Source organism: Zea mays, chromosome 5, assembly GCF_902167145.1.
Source record: "Zea mays cultivar B73 chromosome 5, Zm-B73-REFERENCE-NAM-5.0, whole genome shotgun sequence".
Classification (NCBI taxonomy): domain Eukaryota; kingdom Viridiplantae; phylum Streptophyta; class Magnoliopsida; order Poales; family Poaceae; genus Zea; species Zea mays.
In genome coordinates, this window is record NC_050100.1 from 165,379,795 (window position 1) to 165,404,074 (window position 24,280).

Here is a 24,280-nt window from a genome sequence, read left to right on the forward strand (position 1 = left end):
CGGAGCGTAGCCCTTCTTTGCAGATATTATGAGGCATCTTCAAAAGGATTTTCAAAAGTCTTACCTAAAAATTCTTTTCTCTTCTTACCCAAGTATTCTGAAGAGTCTATCTTAAAGACCAGATAGGAAGAGTGCAATGTATAGAAGGTTGAATCGACTAAGGTTGATTCTGTACTTACACATGCATCATGCTAAGAATTATACTAATAACATTTTTCCCCCTTAGAAAGATGCCGCCACGCACAAGGCTAACGGCACGTAAGTCAACGGGACCAATTGGAGTGCCTCGGCATCAACTGGCTCCCCGACATGAAAGCAGCAGCAGTGGAAGTAATGACCCCATCGGAGATCTTGAAGCCCGAGTGAGTAGACTTCAAGCAGCACTGCAACATAGGACCGATGCTTGGGTCGCCGACGGAGATAGAATCAATTAACTAAGAAGGGACATCCGTCACCTGCAGGATCAGCTCGCTGATCGAGACTTAGCACTTGACTGGGCCGTACAGTCTCGTTTGCTAATGTGTGCTAAGGAAGCAAGGGCTCAGGCCCGAATTAAAGAACTTAGCTCAACTGTCGATAACCTACAGGTCTACTGCAATACGTTGCATGAGGAAGTCCATATACTATACTCACAATTACACCCTAGTGTGCCTACACACCCTGCTGAGGCGGAAGCCGGACCATCTCACGTTGCGGGACGCGCGCTGGGTGGAGAGTTAGACCTTTTTGAGCCCCCTCCTTCTTTGAGGTTGGTTGATGTCTGGACTCCCACACCTGACGATGAGGCCGCCAAGAGTAATGGAAAGCAGGAATAATGGTGTAATAGAAGTAGAGTAGTGTATTGTAGGGAGTACTGTTGTATAATAGGTTGAACTTTTGTATAATGGGTAATGTATCCTGTTATGTAATATCGAGTCTGTATCATTACTTTTTATAGTAATGTAAAATGGAAGGTTCTTTGGCATATTATGTTTACTTCAAATGTTCTTTGCCACAGATGCCGACCAGGACTCGAGGACAGGACGCAGCCGGAACTTCTGGGGGAAGGGATGTTACCCCAAACCCACCTCCGGTTCCTCCCACGTTAGCCGAGGCGATTGCCGCCTTGGTGAATGCCACCGCAGACAATACCCGCTTCCTTAGGGAAATGGCGGGTCAGCAGCAATTCCAGCAGCAGGCAGAAAGGGGTTTTCAGCAAGGCCCCCGTGAAACTACTTATTTGGACTTCTCTGAAACCCGTCCACCCCTATTCGTCAAAGCTGAAGATCCCCTAGAAGCTGATGAGTGGATTCGGGTTATTGAACAAAAGTTTGGTCTTCTCCGTTGCTCAGAGACGCAGAAGCCGTTATTTGCAGCACAACAACTACGTGGTCCTGCCAGTACCTGGTGGGGAAATTTTGTGGCTATTCAACCTGTCAACCATCAAGTCACCTGGGAAGAGTTTAAAGCAGCCTTTCGTGAGCACTACATACCCGAAGGAGTGCTGCATATGAAACAAGAGGAATTTATGAAGTTACAACAAGGGGGAGATACCGTCAATCAATATCTCAACAAGTTTAATCACCTGTCGCAGTATGCCATCGACCAGGTGAATACTGATTTAAAGAAGAAGAACTGTTTCATGAGAGGACTAAATGATCGGCTACAGAGGAAAATGGCCACATGCATAGACCTCACGTATGGAAAGGCTGTCAGCACAGCCTTATCTGTTGAAGCAAAATACGCAAATTCTGGGAAGAATAAGGGATTCGGTGGTGAGAGGCCTAGTCAGGGCCAGGCGAAGAAGCAACGGTTTGTGATCCGGCCTTCAAGCCAAAATCGCACTTTTTCTCGTCCACCCTCATTCCCTTTCAAACAGCCAATCATTATTCGCCCCAACAATACCCCCACTACCCCAAATCAGCCGGGTGCCCCAGGCACTCGATTCCCTGCCTTGCCTAGTTCTTCAACTGGGTGTTTTAATTGCGGCAAGTCGGGACATTTCATCAAAGACTGCCCATATCCTAAGCAAAGTCAATCAAATGCTCCGCAAGGATCTGGGAGATCAGCTCAGCCCAAAGGAAATGCTGTGGGGGAAAAATACAAAGAAGACGGGGCGTGTATATTACACTCAAGTGGCCACTACACCGGAAGGAGAGCCGGTGATGATGGGTACGTTTCCCGTGGCCAGTCACCCTGCAATTATTCTTTTTGATTCTGGTGCTTCGCATACATTCATTAGCAAGAAATTTGTGGAGCAACATCATATTGCATACCATGAATCAAAAGAGGGATTTAAAATTCATTCACCTGGGGGACACATTTTTACTAGAGAAGTGGCCTATGGAGTGCCAGTAACAATGGCCGGACGGAACTTTCCTGCTAACATGATTGTTCTGAAGGGCCAGGATATAGATGTAATTTTGGGTATGAATTGGTTAACCCAACACAAGGCAATTCTCAACACTGAACTCAGAACCGTCAGGTTGAGCTATAATCAAGAAGAGATTCTTTTGTCTCTCCCCGTAACCAATCCAGCCAAAGCTTCTGGTAGAATATATGAAGCCATTGTACCGGAGATCAAGAACATTCCGGTAGTATGTGAGTTTCCAGATGTATTTCCGGAAGATTTGCCTAGACTGCCCCCTGAAAGAGATGTAGAATTCGTAATTGAGCTAAGCCCGGTACGGCTCCCATCTCCCGAAGATCGTACCGTATGCCCCTAATGAGTTGGCGGAATTGAAGATTCAATTACAAGATCTACTGAATAAGGGATTCATCCGGCCAAGCTCGTCCCCATGGGGTTGTCCCGCCATTTTTGTTAAGAAGAAGGATCAAACCTTGCGAATGTGCGTGGATTATCGACCCCTGAATGAGGTCACTATCAAGAATAAGTACCCTCTTCCAAGGATCGACATCTTATTTGATCAACTGACTGGGGCGAGGGTATTTTCCAAAATTGATCTCAGGTCGGGCTATCATCAAATCCGTATTCGGCCCGAGGATATACCGAAGACCGCATTTACTACGCGGTATGGATTGTTTGAATACCTGGTAATGTCTTTCGGGCTCACAAATGCTCCTGCCCACTTCACCTATTTGATGAACTCGGTGTTCATGCCCGAGTTGGACAAGTTCGTGGTAGTCTTCATCGACGATATCTTGAAATATTCTAAGAATGAAGAGGACCATGCTCAGCATCTACGGATTGTATTGACGCGCCTCAGGGAACATCAGCTGTATGCCAAATTCAGCAAGTGCGCGTTCTGGCTGGAAGAAATTCAATTTTTGGGGCACGTGTTATCGGCTAAAGGAATTGCGGTAGATCCTAGCAAGGTCAAAGATATTCTGGAGTGGAAACCCCCAACCACTGTTCACCAAGTCCGGAGTTTTCTTGGACTAGCTGGGTATTATCGCAGATTCATACCAGATTTTTCTAAGCTTGTGAAGCCAATCACAAGTTTATTGAAGAATGACATTAAGTTCAATTGGTCTTCTAAGTGTAATGAAGCCTTTGAGCAATTGAAGACACTATTAACCACTGCTCCGGTATTGGCTCAACCGGACATCACTAAGCCTTTTGATGTATATTGTGATGCATCTAGCAGTGGGCTCGGCTGTGTACTGATGCAAGAGGGCCGAGTAATTGCGTATGCTTCAAGGCAGTTGCGCCGACATGAGGAGCATTACCCAACTCATGATCTGGAGCTAGCTGCTGTGGTTCATGCCCTGAAGATTTGGCGTCACTATCTGCTGGGAAATATCTGTCATATATATACAGATCATAAAAGTTTAAAGTACATCTTCACCCAGTCAGAATTAAATATGAGGCAAAGACGATGGCTTGAGCTTATTAAAGACTATGAACTAGAGATCCATTATCACCTAGGCAAGGCCAATGTGGTGGCAGATGCACTGAGCCGTAAGGTTTCCTGCCACTGTCTTACAATGAAGACCTCTGACAACACCTTGTGTCAAGAGATGGAAAAGCTAAACCTGGGAATAATCCAACAAGGGACTCTGAATCAGCTAAAGCTTGAGTCAATCATTTTGCAAAGGATAATTGATGCTCAAAAGGATAATATGGGTATGAAGCACATACGAGAGAAGATAAGGACTGGAGTAGCCAAATGTTTCAAGGAAGACGATCAAGGTGTGATATGGTTTAAAAACCGCATAGCAGTGCCAAAGAACGAAGAACTCCGCCAGCAAATTCTTGATGAAGCACATCTTAGTCGTTATTCAATTCATCCCGGAAGCACTAAGATGTATCAAGACTTAAAGCAACATTATTGGTGGACAAAGATGAAAATCGAAATTGCACGCTATGTGGCTAAGTGTGACACTTGCAGACGTGTCAAGGCCATACACATGAAAACTGCTGGTCCATTACAATCTTTGCCAATCCCAACATGGAAATGGGAAGACATCAGTATGGACTTTATTGTGGGACTGCCCAGGACGACAAAAGGGTATGACTCTATTTGGGTTATAATTGATCAACTTACAAAGATTGCTCACTTTCTGCCAGTCTAGACAGATTCCCCGGTTACTGTCTACGCCCAATTGTACATTGCTCGTATTCTTAGTCTGCATGGTGTTCCAAAGACCATAGTGTCGGATCGTGGACCTCAATTTGTAGCCAAGTTTTGGGAAGCGCTTCACAAATCCTTGGGTACTAAGTTACTCCACAGTTCAGCCTATCATCCTCAAACCAGTGGACAGACTGAGAGAGCGAACCAAATACTTGAAGATATGCTGCGGGCATGTGTTCTGGATTTCTCACCAAAATGGGATGAATGTTTGCCTTTGGCGGAGTTTTCATATAATAATAGCTATCAAGAAAGTATCAAGATGGCACCCTTCGAAGCTTTATATGGACGACGGTGTCGTACTCCGCTAAATTGGTCTGAACCTGGGGAAAGGTACTTCTTTAGGCCTGATATGGTGAAGGAGGCCGAGGAAAAGGTTCAGAAAATTATTCATAATATGAAGAAAGCACAAGCTCGTCAGAAGGGTTATGCAGACAAACGACGAAGGCCCTTATATTTCCTGGAAGGAGACTATGTTTACCTGAAGGTCTCACCAATGAAAGGAGTATCACGTTTTGGGGTTAAAGGAAAGCTTGCACCCAGGTACATTGGTCCATTCCTGGTGCTTGAGCAATGTGGACCAGTGGCATACCGACTTCAGCTCCCCGAAACATTGTCTGCTGTGCATAATGTGTTCCACGTGTCACAATTGAAGAAGTGTCTTCGGGTTCCCGATCGAACCATTGAAGTGACTGATGTTGTCCTGGAACCAGATTTAACATACTCAGAACATCCTATTCGAGTTCTGGATCAAAAGGACAGGGTCACCCGAAGAAAGACTCTCAAGTTCTACAAGATACAGTGGAACCAGCATTCTGAAGATGAGGCTACATGGGAAACCCAAGACTTTTTAGATAAGAATTTCCCAGGCTTTTTAGCCTCTTGTAAATTGTAAAGTCTGTATAGCTGTGTAATAAAGAAGTGACCCCCACACCACCCCTGCCTTGTACCAAAAATAAGGAAATAAAAGTATTCCGCATTTCCTTTTCCATTACTTACCCTAGGACTTTTAATCTCGGGACGAGATTCTTTTATGGGGGGAAGGATGTAACACCCCTGGTGTTACTGTAACTAAAACTTGAGCATGACATCATAAGCATTGGCATTGCATATGTTTGACACACCTAGAGTGCATTCACTAGGTAAAAATTTCAAGCAAGTTGTATTGTTTTAATGTTTTGCAAATAGAACCCTGGTTAAAGGACTTAACCCTAAATAGTGGTTAAAGGGGTAAAACTTAACCTAAGATGAGAAAACCTAAAGGCTTTAAGGGAAAAGTCATAAAATGACCCTAAGAATAAACTTGAATCACATTTGTACCCCTAAGGTACCAAAAACCCTAATTGGAACCCTGGAAAACCCTACAACCAAATCCTAGGGACTTATGTGCAAAAGTGATGAACCTTTGGACTAAAGTGTAAAAACTACTATGTTTAAACATATAAAGTCATTTGGTTCACAAATATGTGAATTTGCAAGTTAAACCCTAAGTTTTGGGCTTATTTGCAAAAATCACCTCTTAAGCACTATAGAGTCTAAGTCTGAAATTCAGTATATTGGGCTCAACTTTGGAGCCCTGTATCTTCTGAAATATAGGGTTTTTGCCCAAAGTGACCACAACAAGTTTGTAGCCCAATCATTGGAGAACAACTTTGCTTAAGAGTGCAAGCCATGTTGTGGAGAAAATATTGGAGATAATTATGCTCAAAGTTTGACTGTCAGGCTAGTTTCATTCTGAAATTCAACTTTTCAGTGTAACAGGGTCAACTTTGGGTATGAATTCAACCTTGATCCAGTGCTCAAATAAGTTTAATCCCTATAGTCGAGTTGTAGCTGGTATGTAGCACTACAACTTTGATGCAGAGACTTGGACCTGTTGTCACATGAAATTGGAAGAAATCTCCCTTGCAAATTGTTCTGTCAGTTGTCTGATGGAGCGCTCACGATGGTACAGTGACCAACCGGATAAGGTCGCCAGCAAACCCACCGCCGATGGCTTTCCGCCGTGATTCACGTCGCCGGCGTCATGATTCGCGCTCGGGTGTGTGTGGATAACTTCGCGGCGTCAAAAGATCGTCACCGCCCGTGACCTGGAAGCCACTCCGACTAGCCGTAGTCCATCTTCCCTGGCTCACCGCCCGCGGTAAAGTGCTCACCGCCGTCGTGCCCTCGCCGTTGGCCACCGTGTGTCCCAATCGCGCCATCGCATTGCTGTGACCTCCTCTGAACTTCCCGTAGACCACCGGAGTTACTGCCACGGCGATAAACACGTGTTCACTGCACGCCGTTCTTCCTCACTTCCGACCGCCGCGCGTCTCCTCAAAATTCACCGGCCACCGCCCTTGGAGCCTATAAATTGAGGGCGGGGATAGTTGCGCCATATAATCGTGAAGCTGTAGCACCCACTCCCGTCTCCGATTAACCCCCATAGCCAGAGAATTGCTCATTTCCCCCAACTTCGTTCTCCGCCACCGTGAAACGAGCCTCGCCGCGGCCAGCGCAAATCAGGTCCGATACTGTCGTCCTCAGTCTTGTTCTAACATTCTCAGGTGCCCTTGATGCTCTCCAAACCATCCAATTGAACTAGACTGCCATGAATCGACGGGAACACATTCATCTGCCCGCAAGGTCCCCGGTCACTGCGGCCAGAGCAAACCTAGTAGCCATCCTTGCAATTGATTTGGGGGAAATGCTCGGGGTAGTACTGATTTAGTGTCCGCTGCTCGAAGAACCCTGCCGTTGCCCTAATCGGCCGGTGCTTATGCTCGCCGGAGCTCGGCTGTGCGCGAGCGCCGTCGTGGACGTCCAACCGTGAATAGATAGAAATGCAGGGGTCTTTTTGTAACGGTCAGTGACTCTGTTAAACAGTGAGAGAACCTGTTTGCGATTAGTAAAAACCCCAAGGGCCTCTGTGCAAGTCTGCCAGCGCGGGCGCGCGCGCGGGCGCCTTTCTGCCCTAGTTGGGCCGCCTGGGCTGGATTCGGCCCAGTGCTATTCATCTGTTTTTCTTTTTCTTTTATCTCCAGAGCCAAAACAATTATAGAAAATGGTAGGAAAATGATAAAATTGTGAAACCAATTTTCTTAGGCTCCTTATTTTCCCTAGAATTTAATAAAAATAGTTTTATGATTTTTAGGGGAAATAAGAAATTTTAGGGTATTTAAAGTGGTTAAAAGTATTAGTTATAGATTTTTAGAAAATAATTGGTAAGTCCAAAAATGCCCAAACCTTTTATAGGAACTTAAAGCAATATTTAGAAGCCTTGGGTAGAGTTTGAATTGATTTGGACTTTGTTTGATCACCAAAACCCAAAACCACCCCCCCTGCCCTTTGAACTCCTTTACCGACTCCGGAAACCCTAAGTTCTCGGAGTTCCGTGAAGGAAAGTTGTATTCAAGACATAAATAATAAGTTTATATTATCTTTGCATCCTCATGAGCATCCCATGGCATCCATTCTTATACATATGTATGGTTATGATTAGAACGAGAAGAAGAGATAGAAGTCACCGAAGACAGGACACCACCACCTTCGGATTCGCAAGCAGGCAACTGTTTCTACTTCGATATCTGTGGATCCGAACCCGAATCACCTGTAAACGAAGGCAAGCCCCGGTGCATTTGCCACCTTCCTTGATGTTTTTATAAATCTTTCTCACTTGATTGCTGCATTAGGTGATAGGAGTTGATTGATAAAACAATTCCTGCATTACCTTCCTTGAATTTGATTACCTTCCTTGATCACCTGTTTACAAAAGATTTTTGATGCTTAGCCTTGCTTTAGAAAAACAAAAGGTTTTGTTTTTACAAAAGATGTTGTGGCAAAAGTGGGAGGGTTGTTTTCAAAAATAAAAACTTGATGGTGAATCCATCATGGCCGTGATGGATTCAACATCGGAAAAGATGTACCTCTGCCAGGTACCAAGTTTTTGGGTTAAAAAGATTAAGCTGAGACCGGGCGGGTGACTTGCACGAGAAGAGAGTCTCGGTGTAGTGTCTCCGTCTGAGTCGATTAAGGACCTTGTCGATGTAGGCTTGCTGACCGAGGACCCTTTAACTGGTCACATGCCTCGTCATGGGTAAGCCTTGCCTCGGGTAGACTAAGGCCAGAATAAGATAACACGAAATGGGCGTGGAGCGGTGGCGAGAGTAGCGTGTACCCTCCGTGGCAAGAGGTTGGACGGTGGTGTATCTGTGCTCTCGGTTTGCGTGAACCTGATCTGGTCTTAAGAACCCCGGTGGCGGGTTGACATATGCAAGGGTTAAGTGCTACATATGTCGTGTGATTGGAGATCCTCAGCTGAGTATAATCGATTCGGATCGCCGTACCTCCACGGTTATGGAGACTTGGCCACTGACTTACACGTAGCATTCCACTAAAGATGATGGGTTTCTGTTAAGAAATTGGCTAGTGCAGGACCAGTGATTGAGCTAGGGTAGAAAGAACTCTAGTGCAGGTAATTTTACCTAACTTGACAAATAAAATTGGATTTTTAAGGATCCACTTTAGTAAGCATTTCTGCAAAACAGAGTCTTTGATTATTGAAAAGCCTTACCTTGACTCCCATACAACCAGCATACCCTTGAGAGTCTTTTCTTTAGTCGGGTAAGACTTGCTGAGTAATTCCATACTCAGGGTTTATCCCTTTGTTGTTTTTAGGTGAGGAAGCAACAAATTTTTGTTGCTTTTGCTCCAAGGTGGTACCAAATGAAGAAAAACAAGACTGAAGTGCGGGAGGACTCGGTCCTCCACATAGGATCTTTTGCTTTTAAACTTATCGGGAGGAGTTTATGCCTCCCTTGGTTTGTATAATATTACTACTCAGCACTCGCCTTTTTAGTTCTGGTCTGTAACAAAATAACTTAAGCTTGCTTTTAAAATAAATGTAATTTATGTAATCGCTTCCGCATTTCTTTATCTCCGATGTTCTGTAATGTCTGCAAGATGGGTGAAAGGTTCCTGGTAAGGTAAGGAAAGATACCGAGCTTGTCAAGTGACTTAGGAACATCTACAGGGTGTCTGCTGTCTGTTAGACAAGGACAACTGTAGGTGGGCCTAATTACTTGGGAGGTTCCGTCACAGCCTCAGACTCTGGAGAAATTGCTTCAGAAGATGGATGAATACATCCGCGCTGACAATGACTTTCGACAGAGAAGGGAGGAAGCTTACAGATTCTCCGAAATAGCTAGGGGCTTCGGAGGAAGGTTTCATCCTAGACATGTCAGATCGATTCATTCTACCCAGAATGATGACAGAGGAAGCCAGCAGCAGAGGCCGCAATATTCCTCCCAGGCTTCCCAGGCTTCGGGGCAGCAGCAGAGTTATCCCCGGCCTCCAGCTCCAAGAGGCAGAGGTGCCAGGGGCTTCGGAGGAAGATTTGGGGATCAGCCAAGGAAAATTTATTGCTTATTCTGTGGTGAGGACAAGGGCCACACAACCAGGATGTGCCATGTCACCATCCAGAAACAAAAAGAAATAGCAGAAGCTGCAGCTCAACAGACCCAGCCGAAGCAAGTCATGCATACTGCTTCATACTACTCGCCTTATATCCCAGAGTATGTGGGTAACCACCCTGCAGCTTCTGTTGCTTCAGCAAGTCAATCTCAGACATCTTGGCAACAGCTTCCACCTCCACCACCAATGCAACGAGGCCAGCAGCCAGAAGGGAGTCAACATACTCAACACCAACGAGACTACAGAGAAGAGTCTGAAGCTCGCACAGTCAATAGTACTATGCCAGAATCGAAGCACATTTATTGACAAATATCCTACCTCGACAGCAGTTTTTGCATTCAGTATCATTTTCTTTTTAATAAGGAACAATTATTGAAAGTCTAAGTGTTTTTTGTCGTTTTCAATTTCTTGTAATAGCTTCGCCTTTGCTATAGTACAAGTATATCTTCTCCACAGAATAACGGAGCCCAAAAAGTTGCCGAAGCATAAAAACTTATGATTACGGTGTGAATCTTTGAAATAACAAAAGTCATTCATAAGGAGTGCAGTGTAAGTTTTCTGCTCAAAAGTCGTTCCGAAGGGAATGCAGAGCTTACAGCGAAAAATAAACGCTGATTCCGCTGAAAGTAAAAGGCGAAGAAGCTTCCAAGGGAGGATTACATCGAAAAATAAACGCTGATTCCGTTGAAGTAAAAGGCGAAGAAGCTCCTAAGGGAGGCTTACAGCGAAAAATAAACGCTAATTCCGCTGAAGTAAAAGGTGAAGAAGCTCCTAAGGGAGGCTTACAGTGAAAAAACGTCGATCTTCGGCAAATATCATTCTGCATAACATCACATCATCACATCATTTGCATAGCATAACATCATACATCATATTGCATCAACGACGCAAGAAGGGGGTCTCAGTATTGATATTCGAAGATTGTTTCGAAGAAATAGTGCCAGGGCACAAAAATAGTTATTGAAGAACTATACCTTCGTCAAGCTCTGAAATGAAAAGATCTATTGGTTATTGATTTTACGAGGATTGGTTACTGATTTTATGAGAACACGAATATTATTTACGAAGCATGAAAAGAAGGGAAGGTGTTTTTTCGCCGAAGGCTCAAAAACGGTATGTATGTGAAGTTTCATGCATCGTAAAAAATATAACCATAAATAGCTTATATATTACATTCAAAGTTACAAAATATTACAAATATTACACATGTTCCTCAACAAACATTACATTCTAAATGTTTTTACAATAACATCTAATCTTCCCTTAGAACTACTTCTGCAGCTTCGTTTAGTAGCTGATCAACAACTTTATCCATGATGGCTTCGGCCATTTTTCTAATTTCGTCGTCCCCCTTCACGTGGGGGTCCGCCGACGACTCGGCATGCTCTGAGGGAGGAGAAAGTACGACTATGTTACAAAACGTAAACAAGTTCGAAATCAAAAAGTTACAACAAAGAGCCAAAAACCACTAGTCAATACCTATTTGCCCTTCGACATCCGCACTTTTCTCAGCGGCTTCTGCTACTTTTCTAGCGCCATGAATGCCTTTCTCGCTTTTTCGTATAATTTCTTGGGCCATTTCCCGGCCACCATTGTCCCAGATGTCGGTGAAAATTTTTCCACCGACCAGGCTCGCTTCGGCCGAGGGGTCTTTTATATCTTCAGAGGATAAGGCGGCTTCAGATTTTGCCAAGAATTTCACATGGTCACAACCTTTCCTCTCCAAAATAGTGGCAATCCCCCTGGCACCCGAAAAGGCACATATGTCTCCACGACTATTCAAAATTTCTTCAAAGGCTTCAGCTTCGTGGCTGATCCATCCAATTGGGCCTTCGGGGTCACCCCTTATGAAGTTCTCCTCACTTGAGAATGCGCCAACGCTGGTGAAGCTGGTTCTTACTTTCTTAACACATTCTATAGATTTTTCATAGCATCTTTTCTTGGATGCACGAAGCTCTTCAACGTTTTTTCCAAATGATTTGCCCATTGTTCACTGATTTCTCGTTTTGTTTCTTCAAGTGTGCGTTCCTCTTTAGCTCTGGCTAGTTGTTTTCGAAGATCTTCAATTTCACGCTTCTGAGCCTCAGCTTGAGCTTTAAAAGTAGCTTCGTCTTCTTTTATTCTATTAATCAATGAATGTAATATTTTATCTTTTTCGAGACCTTTGTTCCTTAGTTCAATTACTTCGGAATGAAGGTTGCTCAGGGCCATAACGCACCCTTCATCTTCGGCATCTTTTTGAGCCCTGAGGGCATTGCTAAGTATAAGGCCCTGCAAAAAAATGTGTGTGTGTCAAAAAGTTTAAGCAAATGAAAAATTTTGGTTTCAAGAAATAATACAAAGACCTCATTTTTGCACCTTTAAGCTATTGTATGCCAAGCTGTCGGCCAGCTCGTTTTTCGACAACACCGAGAGCCCGTCTTCTAATGTTGGGAATCCGAAGCTCTTGCTCATCTCCCGACAGACAGAAATCTCCTTGCTGTCAGGGAGACAATACAAGAAGTCTTCTTCTCCGCTGCCGTTGAATATCAACGCCCCCTTTGGATATTTCAGTTTTTGGGCATAAAACTGAGCCTCTTGCTTTTCTTTTGCAGTCAACTCTTTCCCCGAGGCATGTCGTAAAATATAATCAAAAGCTTCGGAGAATGCTTCGGGGGCGGCAGTGCCAGTTTCTTCAGCCAAAATATAATCTGTTGTTTCTATTTCTTCGGCATCCAAGGATTTCACCTTGGCGGGCTCTGAAGGCCCAGCTTCAGTTTCAGCTTGGTGCTTTGAAGCTTCGGCACCAAAGGCTTCGATTTGCACTTCGGAAGTTTTGGCAATTTTCTTTGGAGTAGTGCTTGAAGACTTTATTGTCTCCAATACATCCAGTACGTTAACCATTCTTTTCTTCTTGGGGGTCGTCATCGGCATTGGCATTGGCACCTCAATTCTTGCTGAAGGACTTAGAATTTCCGATGTCTTTGTTTCTTCAGCCCTCGGTTTTTCTATTTTTTCCGTCGCTGGCACTTTGGCCGGCCCTTCAATATTCGGCAGGAGAGTTGGCTCCTTGGCTTCGGTGGCCGAAGAGGTCTTACCGACAAACTCAGGCACTGTGGCCGGTTCAATATAGCGTGGCCGGTGTGTGAGAACCTTCATCTTTTTCCTCTTCGGTGCCGGCTCACTAGGAGCGGCTGAAGCTACTTCCTTCGCAGAAGATGTATTCTTTCTTTTTTGACCCCGTGTTAGATAACGGTAGTCGGGGTAGACAAACCCAATTGCATCAAATACTCGGTTGAGTCTTTTCTTCTTTTGGCCTCCGAAGGCCGCAGATAGTGCAGTGTCTTCCGCCTTCGAGTATAATCCAAGCAGTTCATCATTTATGGCCTCAATACTTTTCAGCCAGTCATCATCTGGCTCAACGAACTTATCTCCATATTTGAATGTGTATTTTAGCCTAACTAGTCCACCTTCGTCAGGTTCCCTAACAGTTTCCTTCGGCATTTCCCATTTTTCTGCAAGTGGCCATACTCTGAAGGCAATATGTTCTTGGATCAAATCCCTTGTCCCAATAAAAGAGCAAACCACGCCGAAGGCTCTCTGGCATTCTTCGGCTGCTTCATCCATTTCCACCTTCGGCCTCCGGAGGCCGAAGCGCTGCCAGATAGGGCGCATAATGATATCTTTAATATCCTCTCGTGTTTTCATATCATTTTTCACATAAAACCATTCCGTCATCCAGTCGCCGGGCCATCTCTTTCGAAAGGTTGGCACAGGACAACTTGACCCAGATCGGGCACCGAAGCTGTAGCAGCCAAAATTGTTGTGATACTGCTCTTTACCCCAGGGTTTTGTCTCATACAATAGCTCATGTATATTGCAGAAACTCTTTGCATTTGGCTCCAAACCTTGGCTCTTCACGGCCCAGACAAAGATTCCCATTCTTATAATGGCTTCGGGCGTAATTTGATGTAGGTAGATTTGATAAATCTTCAAAACTTCAACCGCAAATTTACTTAATGATAGCCGGAGCCCAGCCTTGAAAAAGCTTCGGAAGATAACAACTTCATTCTCTTCGGGAGTAGGCACGGTCCTCTCTCCGTCATCAGCCCGTACAATAGACATGTCCCGAAAATATCTTCCCCTCATATTATCAAGATGACTCTGTTTAATAGTTGATTTTCCAAAAACTGAATGGCTTGGTCGTCAGGGTCGATCTTCGGAGTCTTCTCCACCACATTCAACATCATAACTGTCGCTATCGCCAGTATCTTCAGACAAACCTTCCAAAATCTCCCTGGTAATCTTCTCTGTATTTGTCTTTGCCATTAATTCAAGAAAACCAAGATTCTTCTCTTCATAAAGGCTCAGCCCCGACGCAACGGCAGCTTTCTTGTCTTCAGACATCTTCAAAAATACTGAGAAGGTGCTCTCAAAGCCGAAGCTTAAAAATTTAAAAAGCCAACCAAATGTTGGTGCGCAAGAGCTAAAAATTGAGTAAGCAAGAACAGATTGCAAGAAAGCGTGCCAAATGAACCCGTGGTGAGTTCTTATTTATACGCCTAGCGTGCTGAGAGCTGGAGGGTCCCGCTTGTCAGTGACTCTTGCTATTCTAGCAAAAGGAAGGTGTTTTTTTGGACCTTCGGCTTAAGGCCTTCGTCCATATCGCAATATAAATTCATCATTCTAATAAATTAATATTGCGAGGGGCTACTGTTGGGGCCTTCGGCTTCCGAAGGTCCTAAAAACATGATTTGACAATGTTTTCCAAGTGAAATATGTAAACAGGTGTCTTCGGAATCAGGTCATGAGCATACAAGAGCATGGTCAGGACGAAGCTTGAGAGAGACGAAAGGTGATTATGACGAAGGACAAGGCGATCACGAAGCTGCGTGCAGGAAAGCTTCGGCACGACAGCAGAAAAGGGGAACCGACTTAAAGATGAAAAGGCAAATCAGACCTCGAAGAATTACTATAGAGTTATTAGCAAATGTAAAGGGCATGGATGTAATTCTACATGGGCTGCGTCCCTTGCCTATAAATAGATGAACAGTACTCCCGTACTGTTCACGCTGACTTGGCATTCGCTTTTTGCATCACGTTTGTACCCTTACTTTCCGTCAAACCGAAGGTACATCTATAATTTGTCATTGTGAATATGGTAATGCATATAAAAATAAGTTGATGAAAATGTTTATATTATTTTTCATATTTCGTATATGAATGCTTTTTCATCATTTATTGTGCTTACGAAGGTTCTTCCTTCACAACCTTCATCCGGAATTCATTATATCCGAAGGGTAATAATGTCCCGAAGGACGAAGGGCTTTAACATTTAACACTTTTCATGTTGCCTTGTTCTTAACTCTTAGCATTTGAGAATAAGTCCCCAACAATAACTATGTGAATTCCATGCTTATTAAATTTCATGCATACAAATACTTATCTGAGCAAAGTAAATAAGGAGTAAATAAGTATAAAATATTTGCATTTATGTTGGTGTTTTGGTTGTGCATATAAATATAGTTTCAAAACTTAAAATCAGATTTGGATTGGGACAATTAAATCTAGAAATAAAAAACAGAAAAAAGAATAGCAAATAAAAGGCTTACCTAATCGGCCACTTAAGGAACACAGCCCACGTGAGTTTTTCCTCCTATTTTTATTCTACTAGCCGGATCTTGCATCAATGTTACATCATCCATGACATCAGTCATCTCTTGCTGTTCGTAACAAAATAACCACCATAGTTATTTTAACCGCCCGGCCAAACTTCTCACATGCGCATTGGATTTGGTTTCGAGTTTGTTAGAGTTCCTAACAGATAGGATATGATTGTAACAGATAAGTACCAGATTAGATCTATCATGTAACAAATTTGGTTTCGAGTTTGTTAGAGTTCCTAATATATAGGATAGGATTGTAATAGATAAGTACCAGATTAGATCTATCATGTAACATATTTGATTTCGAGTTTGTTAGAGTTCCTAATATATAGGATATAGTTGTAACAGATAAGTCACTACCGGAATTCGGCTCTTTGCCGGGTGCCGGTGGCTTTGCCGAGTGCTTTTTATCGGGCACTCGGCAAAGAAGTCTTTGCCGAGTGCCGCTCTCGGTAAATTTAGGCTCTCGGCAAAGATACCCTTTACCGAGTGCTGAACACTCGGCACAGGACGCACTCGGCAACGACATGTTTGCCGAGGGTCAAACACTCGGCAAAGGTGGCTCTCGGCAAAGCGCCGTCAGCGGCCATCCCCCAGCTGACGCCCGTCAGTCTTTGCCGAGAGCCAACTGCTGGCACTCGGCAAATAGGATTCTTTGCCGAGTGCCACATAGTAGGCACTCGGCAAAGCGTGCTTTGCCGAGTGTCTGCTCTAGACACTCGGCAAAGTATATTTTTATTTTTTTATTTTGTCTCTCAAAATTTTTGTGGTATGTTCCTACACTATGTAGACCTACATGTATCATTTGTGGACAATTTTAACAGAGTTTTCAATCGTTAGTAGATTTAGTTCGTTTATTTGAATTTCTTCGGAAAATTTAGATTTGAACTGCAGGTCACTCGAAACTTGGAAAACCGTGCATGCAAAAATGATATTCATGTTACTTAGCATAAGTTACGACCGATTCCAGGAGCGGACCGGAAACTTCGAGCAACATGCTCACTAAACATGGCCGTGAACTTGCCATCCACATGTTTAAAAATTGTATAAAACACAAACAAAGTCAGAAAATCCTGAAACTTGTCCACGTGTCATGATATCATATGTACAGGATGCGATAAAAATTTTAGAATGTTTGGAGAAAGTTGTGGGACACTATGTGTAGAAACCTAAGAGAACTACATTGAAACTCTATGATTTCATGTGTAGTTCTCTTAGGTTTCTACACATAGTGTCCCACAACTTTCTCCAAACATTCTAAAATTTTTATCGCAGCCTGTACATATGATATCATGACACGTGGACAAGTTTCAGGATTTTCTGACTTTGTTTGTGTTTTATACAATTTTTAAACATGTGGATGGCAAGTTCACGGCCATGTTTAGTGAGCATGTTGCTCGAAGTTTCCGGTTCGCTCCTGGAATCGGTCGTAACTTATGCTAAGTAACATGAATATCATTTTTGCATGCACGATTTTCCAAGTTTCGAGTGACCTGCAGTTCAAATCTAAATTTTCCGAAGAAATTCAAATAAACGAACTAAATCTAATAGTTATAAAAAACACTTTTATAATTATACCAAAATGGTACTTGTAGGTCTACATAGTGTAGGAACATACCACAAAAAGTTTGGTTGGCAAAAATAAAAAAAATAAAATATACTTTGCCGAGTGCTGTCCAGTTAGCACTCGGCAAAGAAGGCTTTGCCAAGTGCCTGTCCTTATGCACTCGGCAAAGTCTGTACAACACATCTTTGCCGAGTGTTCTACAGCTAGCACTCGGCAAAGGCGCCTTTGCCGAGTGCCCTAGATCCAGCACTCGGCAAAGTTTATTTTTTAATTTTTAAAAAATCTTTGCCGAGTGCCGGATCGCGGGCACTCGGCAAAGAACGTTTTAATAGCTGTTACGGCGCCCTCACTCACTGTCTCTCTCTCACTCTCACTATCTCTCTCACGCTCGCTCGCTCGCCGCCGTCGCGCCGCCCCGCCGTCGCGCCGCCACCCGCCGTCGAGCCGCCCGCCGTCGCGCCGCCACCCGCCGTCGAGCCGCCCGCCGTCGAGCCGCCCGCCGTCGAGGCACCCGCCGTCAAGCCGCCCGCCGTCGCGCCCGCGGCGAGCACTGCCGCCCGCCGTCGCGCCGCCACCAGCCGTCGCGCCCGCGGCGAGCACCGCCAGCCGCTCGCGCTCGCCGCGCCCACCGCGCCCACGGCCGTCGTGCCCGCCGCGCCCACCGCCGTCGTCGCGCACGGCGAGCACCGCCGCGCCCACCGCCGTCGTCGCGTGCCCGTGGCGACCACCACCGCTGCCGTCGTCGCACCGCCGGCCTCCCAGCCGGTATATTCCCCTTTGTTTCTTGTTTTATTTTATTTTCTGTTTTTATTTCTTTTTTATTTCAAATTATAAATTCAAATTCAATTCAAATTTCACATACTAATGCTTAATTCATGAGAGAAAGGAGAAACAAAACAATTCACTCATATCAATATTTGAAAATCTTTATGTTTATTAACTTCTAATTTTAGAGTATGTTTTAACTTCTAGTTTTGAGATCCAAATCTAATTATGACAACTCACAATATAGAGTTGTATAGAGTATAGTCCTTATAAATATATGAGCAATGCACATGCATAGGACACCTTTCGGCGATTCACGTACTGTCACTACCTTCAAAGTGCTTAGTCTTTGATGTTTTTTTGGTAACCTACCTTTGGACTTAGATGTGACTTGCATTCATCGTGTCGTTTGTATATGTGCGTGTCAGCCATCGTGCTGTTAGATCTATTTGCAGGTTTTGGAAACCTCCCCGTACAGGGGAAGTGCTGCCGATTTTTTTGACATGCTTGTTTATTTTTTACAGAGAAGATACTTGTCTTCCTAGCCACTGCGGGTCTGCCTGCACCGCGTCGCGTCGCCACTGCACCGACCCGCCACAGCCCCGCTAGCCTGATTCCACCGTCACCCTAGGTATAACCTCTACATCCGCATCATGGTCGTAGATCACGTAACCCAGTTAGGCGTCTCCCGTTCGAATTAATGGTTGTTGATGACGAGGATGATGAGGTGCAAAATGAGAATGACTTAGAAATACTTGAAGGCAATGCCAATGACGAAATTGCGCCTTCAGATGATGTCGACTATGAAATGGTTGATAGTGATGATGACACTTATGATCCGGCTAATCCGGACACATATGAAGATTATTTTTAATCGATGTAATGCTATATTTCATTTATTTTGCATATGTTTCTAAATACATATTTTTTATCTGTGCTTAATTGTTTACTCTTAATTGCAGGTTGTTGGACAAAGATGGTGGGCGGTGGGACGAGGACGAGGAGGGGGAGGGGGAGGAGGAGCACCCGTAGGACGGAGGAGGAGGCGCAGCAGGACGACGCCGTACAACAGCAGGTGGAGCAGCAAGCCGCTGTCGATGCGGCACAGCAGGACGACGACGATGCGGCGCAGCAGGACGACGACGACGACGCCGCCACTCAGCAGGACGTCTCAGGTTCTGGCTCCTCAGGTTCGAGGAGTATCTACCTGCGAGGTCCCGCGAGCCTCCCTAAGCGACCCATACTTCGTGACAGACGTCCGCTGATACGACCCGATGGAGAGAGGTAGGTAACTTTAGATGTTGTTGCTGCTTTTTCATATTATATGTTCAAATTAATAATAGAAACTAATACTTCATCTTAATCACTTGGACATGTCTTGGATGGTTTTGGAGACTGCAGGGGGTCACGGCCGCAACCCCAATGGCATCCTCGGCCTTCTATGCCGGGAACACTTCCCTGGACTTGTCGAGTACGCCGGAGTGACGAGCCCAGCATACACCTTCGACCACTACGCCGTCGCCCCTGATGCAGTAGATCGGGACGGCAGACAATTCAACAACAAGGCGGAGCGGGTGAAGCAAGAGCTGTGGGTAAGTCTTCCTCGCACTATATTGTTTAATAAGTCGCATTTGTTGCATATTCTTGAAATAATGTATGGATACATCGTCTTTGTATGTAGGATTTCTTCAGGTGCGATGCTGGATACGAGGCCAGGGCGGATGTGGTGTCTACGACGTGCTGTAAGAAGCTCGTCGTGGACATGCACTACGAGGCGTGCATCCAGGCCATCGTCACTTACCACGGCTCCGTCCTTGGGGAGAAGGTGAACAAGAAGGACGCCCGAACCATGTCGTTGACTCCGGACCAGTACTTGCAGGTAAATACAAAACTTTATTATTGGTACTAAATATGCTTAATTTTTTCTTCTGATATGCTGTGTACTTATATTTTTTTAGATGATTCCTCATTGGTGCGCCGCGCATCCTGAGTGCTGGGAGAAGATGGTGCAGAGGTGGTGCTCGGCTGAGTGGGATGAGACGCACAACGCTAGCCGAGAACGGCGTTTGCTGATGCAAGGTCCCTCCCACCATCAAGGCAGCCGCAGCCTGGGCAAATACGCGGAAGCATGGGTACGCGCTCTTTTTTATTTAGGTATATAACTTTCGATTAGACATGATTTCTAACCATCTCATTGGTTTTCTCGCAGTCGGCGGCACATGGTGGCGCGCCTTGCTCCACGTTCTCGGCATATGCCATGGCCCACAAGGGGAAGGCGACGTCCGACGTCACCTACAACCCGGATGACGGGCCCGAGGCGTACACCAACCCCGCCATCCACAGCCGACTCAGTGAGTACACCGCCATGGCCAAGGAGGTCCATGGGCCAGATTACGATCCGAGGACCAAGGACATCGACGGAGATGTCCTCATGAGGGTCGGAGGAGGCAAGAGGCATGGGCGGTACTGGATTGCCGACGGGGCAATCGACTCGTCCTCCACTCCCACTCTCTCTCAGGTGCGAGCAAGGAGCACGAGCGCGAGCCCAGCCATACGACCTCGGCAGGACACCTCACAACATCGTATCCAGCAACTCCAGGTTATTCCTTATCTATTCATCGTTCATTGATTTTTATATATCTTCTCTTTGCATTATCGTAACATTAGGGCGAAATATTACAGACTCAGCTAGATGATGAGAGGAGGCAACGTGAGGAGCTGGAGAAGAGGATGGCGGAGATATTCGCGTACATGCAGAGCCTTGGCGCCGCACAGGGTCATGCTCCACCACCTCCGTTGTTCCCTGCAGCTGACCCTACAGAGTTCACTACTCCTGTGAGTATCAAAATTTTAGTACTGCATGATATATATTCATATGTTCTCACACATACAATCTCTTCTCTGTGCAGGGTCAATCGGCGGCGTCGAACAACCCTCATGCTTCGTCTAGCCCTTCGCCGAACCAGTCCAGATGCCCACCTCGTTGATGATTTGTTTTGTGATGATCCAGACTTACCTTTATGAGTGTTGGTGATGTTAGTTACACTTTATCTTGTGAGATACTTGGTGATGTTAGTGATGATGCAGACTTATATCTGTTTTGTGATGATCCTGACTTTAGTGAGACTTGTGATCTGTTTTGTGAGACTTTAGTGAGACTTTGTGATATATATGGTGTTGATGATAAATGTGTTCATTCTGTGATGTGCTTGATATATAATGTGATGTGAATGATATATATCTTTTGTTTGTTTGGATGGAACAACAAAAGCAAATAAAAAAGGGACATCCTGGTCACTTTGCCGAGTGTAACACTCGGCAAAGGGTCGCTTTGCCGAGTGCTATGACCATGGCACTCGGCAAAGAAGGAAACCTGGGAACCGGTAAAGCCATCTTTGCCGAGTGCTGACAATGGCACTCGGCAAAGAAGGAAACCTGGGAACCAGCAAAGACATCTTTGCCGAGTGCTTTTGCCAAGGCACTCGGCAAAGATACTGGCAAAGGGGCCCACTGGAGGGTTCTTTGCCGAGTGCCTGTCCACCAGACACTCGGCAAAGAATCCTCCTTTGCCGAGTGTCGCAGGAGGCACTCGACAAAGGATCCGTCACCGTCACTTGGCGCCGTGACGGTGACTTTTCTTTGCTGAGTGCCAAATGGCACTCGGCAAAGTCTTTTCCGAGTGCCCGACAAAAAGTACTCGGCAAAGATGCTGTTGCCGATGTACAGTTCGCCGAGCGTTCTTTGCCGAGTGTAACACTCGGCAAAGCCTTTGCCGTGTGTTTGAGACACACGGCAAAGGAGCTGATTCCGGTAGTGAGTACTAGATTAGATTTATCATGTAACCACCCACCTCCCAGCCTATATAAATACATGCCACCATAACACCTCAAGCCATCAATCAAAGACTCGTATGATCCATAGCCTCACACTAGCCACAGCTCGCCGTTGGGCCTGCCGCCATGGGCAGGATGCCGCAGCCCTGTTCTAGCGCGATCGTTGTCTTCGTATGATATAATTATTTAACTATTTTGTACATAACTCCATTATATATTAAGGATGTGACATTCGTTTCTTTACCATGAGTCATCATATGTGTGAGACTTGATCCTAGCACACATTTGATTCACGCCCGAGTTTGCCCCCTTAATACGGGTGTGACAATAGACGAAGCTGAAGCTCACCAGCAGCATAAATACATAAGAGATAAAACTGCTTTGGCGGATCAACCAAAGTCTATGCTTTTGTGTGAAGACATAGCTGAACAGAAAGTGTTGTTTGGATCCCAGATATATGAGGAACAAGAAAAGGCTTTGTTAAAGTTTTTGTTCAACAACAAAGATGTCTTAGCTTGGTCATCCAATGATCTTTGTGGTGTCAACAGAGATGTCATTGAACACTCTCTCAATGTAGACCCAACCATCAGACCAAGGAAGCAGAAGCTTCAGAAGATGTCAGATGAAAAAGCTGAAGGTGCAAGAAACAAAGTTAAAAGACTCATGAGTGCCGGAGTGATCAGGGAGGTGACATATCCAGAATGGCTAGCCAACACTGTGATGGTGAAAAAGGCCATGGAAAGTGGAGAATGTCTATCGATTTCACAGATCTCAACAAGGCATGTTCGAAGGATGAATTTCCTTTTCCAAGAATAGATTCCCACATAGATGCGACAACCACTTTGGAGCTGATGAGCCTGCCGAACTGTTACTCAGGCTATCATCAGATTTGGATGAAAAAAGAAGATGAGCCCAAAACAAGCTTCATAACCCCAAGTGGAACTTATTGCTATCTTCGGATGCCTGAGGGGCTCAAGAATGCTGGAGGAAGCTTCAGCAGAATTACTTCCAAGGTTCTATGCACTTAGATTGGCAAAATGTTTTGACATATGTTGATGATATCATAGTCAAGAGTACGAAGCAAGAAAATCACATTGTTGACCTGCAAGAAACATTTACCAATTTCGGAAAGGCTGGCCTCAAGCTAAACCCAGAAAAATGTGTCTACGGGGTGAAGAAAGGAAAATTTCTTGGATGTCTAGTATCAACAAAGGGTATTGAAGCTAACTGAAAGTCGCCTAGAGGAGGGTGGATAGGCGAAAACTGAAATTTACAACTTTAAACACACTACAAGCCGGGATTAGTGTTAGAATAAAAACCGAGTCTGGGAGAGAGGGAAAACAAATCAACCAAGAAAATAAAGCGGATGACACGGTGATTTGTTTTACCGAGGTTCGGTTCTAAAGAATCTAGTCCCTGTTGAGGTGGTCACAAAGACCGGGTCTCTTTCAACCCTTTCCCTCTCTCAAACGATCACCTAGATCGAGTGAGCTTTCTCCTTAATCAAACGGGTCACTTAGACCCCACAAGAACCACCACACACTTGGTGTCTCTTGCTTTGATTACAAGTGTCTTGAGAACAAGAATGAGGAAGAAGAAAGCCAACCAAGCAACAAGGGCAACAAAGAAACACAAGAACGATCCTCTCACAAGTCCTAAAGACTAGAATTGAATTGGGGACTTTGATCGGATCGATGGCTTTGATTTGTGTCTTAGAATGTTGTGTTTTGCTCTTGTATTGAATGGAGTGTGATGAATGCTTGGATGGTAGGAGTGGAGGTGGTTGTGGGGTATTTATAGCCCCCAACCACCAATTCAACCGTTGGGGCAGGCTGCTGTCGATGGGCGCACCGGACAGTCCGGTGCGCCAGCCACGTCACGCAATCGTTAGGGTTCTGACGGTTTCGACCGTTGGAGCTTTGTCCTCTGGTGGCACCGGACAGTCCGGTGCCGCACCGGACAAGCACTGTTCACTATTCAGTGCGCCTCTGACGGCTGCGCTGCTATGCTCATGCACTGTTCATCTGGAATTCAGCTTTTGCAGGCGACCATTGCGCGAAGTAGTCGTTGCTCCACTGGTGCACCGGACAGTCCAGTGGCACACCGGACAGTCCGGAGAATTATAGCGGAGTGGCGCTTCTGAAACCCGAAGGTGGTAAGTTCAGAGTCGTACGGCCCTGGTGCACCGGACACTGTCCGGTGGCACACCGGACAGTCCGGTGCACCAGACTAGGGTTCTCTTCGGTTTCTTTTGCTCCTTTCTTTTGAACCATAACTTGATCTTTTTATTGGTTTGTGTTGAACCTTCAACACCTGTAGAATATATAATCTAGAGCAAACTAGTTAGTCCAATTATTTGTGTTGGGCATTCAACCACCAAAATCATTTATAGGAAAAGGTTAAACCCTATTTCCCTTTCAATCTCCCCCTTTTTGGTGATTGATG